Source organism: Carica papaya, chromosome 4, assembly GCF_054855325.1.
Source record: "Carica papaya isolate Zhongbai chromosome 4, ASM5485532v1, whole genome shotgun sequence".
Taxonomy (NCBI): domain Eukaryota; kingdom Viridiplantae; phylum Streptophyta; class Magnoliopsida; order Brassicales; family Caricaceae; genus Carica; species Carica papaya.
Genome location: NC_142312.1, coordinates 21,305,872 through 21,309,197, shown reverse-complemented (window position 1 = coordinate 21,309,197; position 3,326 = coordinate 21,305,872). Strand labels below are relative to the sequence as shown.

The 3,326-nt window shown below is 29.7% G+C and overlaps 1 long non-coding RNA gene across 2 annotated transcripts; it reads left to right on the top strand.

Annotated features, from left to right (window-relative positions):
• The first annotated feature begins 597 nt into the window (after positions 1-597).
• On the top strand, positions 598-2,230 carry LOC110825923 (uncharacterized). 2 transcript variants are annotated; one of them, XR_002541947.2, is made up of 2 exons: positions 598-1,679; positions 1,772-2,230. It is a non-coding gene; the product is annotated as an uncharacterized LOC110825923 (long non-coding RNA). The 2 variants fall into 2 exon arrangements; XR_002541948.2 differs by having other exon boundaries at positions 1,753-2,230.
• Positions 2,231-3,326: the final 1,096 nt, after the last annotated feature.

Below are 3,326 nucleotides of genomic sequence, written 5' to 3'. Positions count from 1 at the left end.
TATACATTCAAGTATGAAAAGTAAATCAGAATTAATAATTAAATTTGCAGTTAGAGATATGCTCTATTTGCCTTAAATTCTCTTTACCATATGTAACATATTCCAAAGGTTTCGTTTGCATATTATGACTCGAGAACTTGTTATATATTTACAAAAACTCATTTAGTAAGGTAATTATGCATTTTCTAATTTTGATACTTATTAACTATATTTCTTTCATAAAATATTATTTTTATGTGAGTAGTAGCTCATTACTATTGCACATACCATGTTGTTCTTCATATGCGATCATAATAATCTATAAAAGATGTCAAAAACATCACATTAGACCTAGTATGACAAGCAAAAGTGTGTCAAAGACACTATAAAAGACCTAGTACGATAAGCCACCGAGTCTTGAAAGAATGAATATTTAAAGATATTTTACTTATGTGAACTTATTTGAAGTTAGGAAACTTTAAGCTAAATCTAATACATTTTTGTTTGTAAACAACAAAAAAAAATGTTTTCTTAACATAGTTTTACAAGGATTCCATTTTATGATGTATGTATATAGTAGTAAAATACTAAATTCATTGCTAGGTCCATTGTTAAATCTATGATCAAGATATATTAAGATTGAGAAGAAATATCAATTTAACGTTGACTTTTCTTTTTGCATAATAATAATAGACAATAAAACAATATTTGTGGTTGTATAACAATATTATTTATCCTTGCCAATAAAAAATAAATGCAAGTAAATAATATTGCAGCTCTGCTCGGCTGAACTCCGGCCGGTTCTGTCTCTCTCACCTTCTTCTTCAACTGGTAGAGAAGTTGTCTTCCTCACCTGTCGGAGTTGCTGTTCTTCCAGTGGTGGAGAAAACAAGTAATTCAGAATCTGTTTATGTGCAATAGAAGCTCTCGCGAGCAGGCTACGGAATGAGGTTTAAAAGGAGTGAAGATACGGTTTTTGAGAGGTCCCTAGATTCTATAGCTGTAAGGGTTCCCCGGAGGAGAAGGTTGAACAGATGGATAACTTCTGGAGGATCTTTCCAGTATTAGGGAATGAGGCCTAGATGGGAGAATTTCTGCTAATGGAAGCAGAATTGTGTGTGGGAATTAAACCATGTCCTGAGTTGAAATCGATTAGTAAAGTTCTCCTTTCCCATTCTTTGTAAATTGTCTTTCAATGAAGAATCAATGAAGAATCTGATTGCTTGGTAGTTTGATCAGTGCTGCTCTCTTTCGTTTTTGATCTATTAATTCTTCCATGTTCTTTGTTGAGGTAAATGTTTTGTTACAAAATAGAAGCTGCGGATTGACGTTTGTCTAAACTGTTTTGCGTGGGTTGCTATGTTAGTTCCATCCATAATATCATCATTACTTAGATCTGTTCTGATCATAATTTGTTTTAGTTCATAATTTCAATGCAATAAATGAGATTTATCTCTGATTGCCTTTTCTTACTCATCTTAAAATGGTATCTGGGTCCTAGGAATGATGGATGAAATGTGTGCAACTTTAAGGTTCTGTCAACTGCATGTAAGCTGCTTATACATCAGATATTATCTTTATTCTCTGATTCATTCATGTTTGTAGCTTGCTTGAGTGGCCATTTTAAAGAATATGGGCAACATTTTACGCTCAAGAACTTTGCTTTTGTTAACATCTAGGAGGATCCTTGAGGACTTCAGGTACCATACCTCTTTATTTGTTATGGGCAAGTTTCAGCAGGTATTTCACTAGCCTAATTGTCTTTAGTCAAAGTAACTCTTATGGCATTTAGGTTTGGAATTATTCTGGGAGCCATCCTTGAAGATATCCTTGAACAGGTGTATATTAATGATGTCTCTACAAACATGAGATAGATCAAGTGATCCATGGACTATATTTGAGAAACTGCCATGAGAATGAGATGAATTTTAAATGTGGATCAGACATCTTGTATAAATGTGAAATTGCAGAGACTTGAAAAGGGAAGTGGCAACCCTTTGTAGACCTTAGATGATGTTGAAGGACTTCTTTTTTGAACCAGTGGTGGCCATGGGAATTTTGTTTGCTTTTTAAGATTTATATAAGGTTTTAGCTGGTGTGGAATTTTTATCATTGAGGATAACCTTTCTTGTGAATTTTCTTTTTTGTTTTAAACTTTGCAAGCTGTATAGTTTTTGATATCTGGGTCAAGCTTCTGTATAGTTTTCAAGATTTATATAAGCTTGGGTCATCTTGTGTTGGTTCTTTATAAGGTTGTCTATTTACTAGATCCTTTATGATTATAATAAATGGGCAATGCTATAAATAGAATCTGATGGATAGGTGCCTAAACATGCATTTTAAGTTTAATAACATTGGTTTTACTTTCGTCTTTGAAGATAAAATATATTTTGAGTAGGTACGGAGAACATAGAATTATGTTTTTGAATATTTCATTCGCTACTGGTGTTGGCTTTTTCAATCATTTTCTTTACCACTTGTATACGAATCAAACTTCTTTGTCTTATGTACCTGTAGTTGTAGGATGTGATATTGAAATTTTCTTAAGTAAGATTATTATTATTTTTTTTTTCCAAAAAGTAAAATCAAAATCTACTTGTAATATTTTTAAACACATGAAGTTACAATTTGTATTTTTTAGAAAATGATTTTATTCTTAAATAAAAATTTATACTTAAAATGTTATTTTCATTAAGCATATAATTTTTTTTATTTTTTTAAGTGATAATATTTTTATTAAATATTAAATAATTTTTTACTGAATTTTTTTTAATAAAAAATTATTTTAAATTAAAACTCAAAATATAAGTTACAATATCCTCAAACTCATACGAAATTGTTAACAAATGAAATTAAAAAAATTGAATTGCAATGACACCTATAGTTATAGTATACTTTTTTCTTTGTCCATGTAAGAGTAACATAATGAGTATTGTTATTGCTATTCATATTATACGCAACGACATCATTGCTAGGACTTCATGTGATGTGGGTATGGTTAATAATTCTATACAATAAAAGTTGTTCTAATTACTTTTTTTTACAATTTTTGTGACTATATTTATTATTTTTAAGAAATATTTTTTTTAATGGTGTGATATCTAAAAGATAATTTTAGATGTTACTTTCATAATCCATAAAAATAAAAGGTGATTATCCTCGCACATGCATCCTTTTTGAAAGAATTGTTCATTTTACATACCTTTATTTTTTATCGGAATAATAAGATAAAATTTAACTTGTCAAATTTCAAAAAGACCAAAAAAAATATTCGAACATCTATTACTATAAAGGATTCATCCACAATGCCATAGAGGTTTAGTGAATATCAAGAAAAACATATATAT